At 37.5% G+C, this 890-nt stretch overlaps 1 pseudogene; it reads left to right on the top strand.

Annotated features, from left to right (window-relative positions):
• Positions 1 to 414: 414 nt before the first annotated feature.
• LOC101591312 lies at positions 415 to 639 on the top strand (annotated as a pseudogene).
• Positions 640 to 890: the final 251 nt, after the last annotated feature.

Genomic DNA, 890 nt, shown 5'->3' with positions numbered 1-890 from the left:
TAATGAATAGAATGATTTGTTCTAATGGTGTTTTTAAATAGGATATCATGTCCACATCTTGTACAGCAATTAACCACTAGGAAGAATGTATGTAATGTGTTAATTATTGAAACTGTCCTAGCAGTTTGATTTGAAACTGTCTCATTGCTAATTGTTTATCAATAAAATTATGGGAAAAAAGAAAAAAAGAAAAAAAGAAAAAAAGAAAAAAAAGAATGTGATCCTATTCATTGCTGTCCTCTTTCTAAAGATAATCTTAATTGCAGTGTTCTTTTCACTCCTATATTCCTTCTACTTCTAAGGAGAAAAGAGGAAATTTCATCATGAAAAATAGAAGATAGAAGGATATTTAATAATCCTGGAGTTGTTTGGAGACTGGCTCTCTGGGACTAAAGGCTCAAAGGCTGAGCAAACATGTAGCATGAGCAAATTCATTATTTGAACAAATACAATGATGAAGAGTTTGAATACAGGCATGTCATGCTGCCCAAGGATAAAGTTAAGCTGGGTCCTAAAGCCCATTTGATGTCTGAATTTGAATGGAGGAGCCTTGGTGTTCAGCAGAGTCAAGGACAGGTCTGCTACATGATCCATGAACCAGAAGTTCCTATCTTGCTGTTCCGAGGTCCACTACCATAGTAGCCAAACAACTGAAGCTGACAAGTTGCCTTTTGGCCTCAAGCTATACACAGCTTTCTTTCTTGCCTGACATCTTTCTGATAATATGATTATGTTGCTTTCTCCTTTCTCACTTTACTATTTAAAGGAAACTCAATACACTATTTGAAAGTGCTAATGACTGCCTTGCCTCCTGAGTGGAGCTGACACCACCACAGCCCTGCCATGTTAGTCCCTGGGCTACAGATCAGCTGAGTCCGAGACTAGGTTTC

The sequence above is a fragment of the Octodon degus genome, unplaced genomic scaffold, assembly GCF_000260255.1.
Source record: "Octodon degus isolate 3935 unplaced genomic scaffold, OctDeg1.0 scaffold00121, whole genome shotgun sequence".
Taxonomy (NCBI): domain Eukaryota; kingdom Metazoa; phylum Chordata; class Mammalia; order Rodentia; family Octodontidae; genus Octodon; species Octodon degus.
This window is presented reverse-complemented; position numbering and strand designations above follow the sequence as displayed.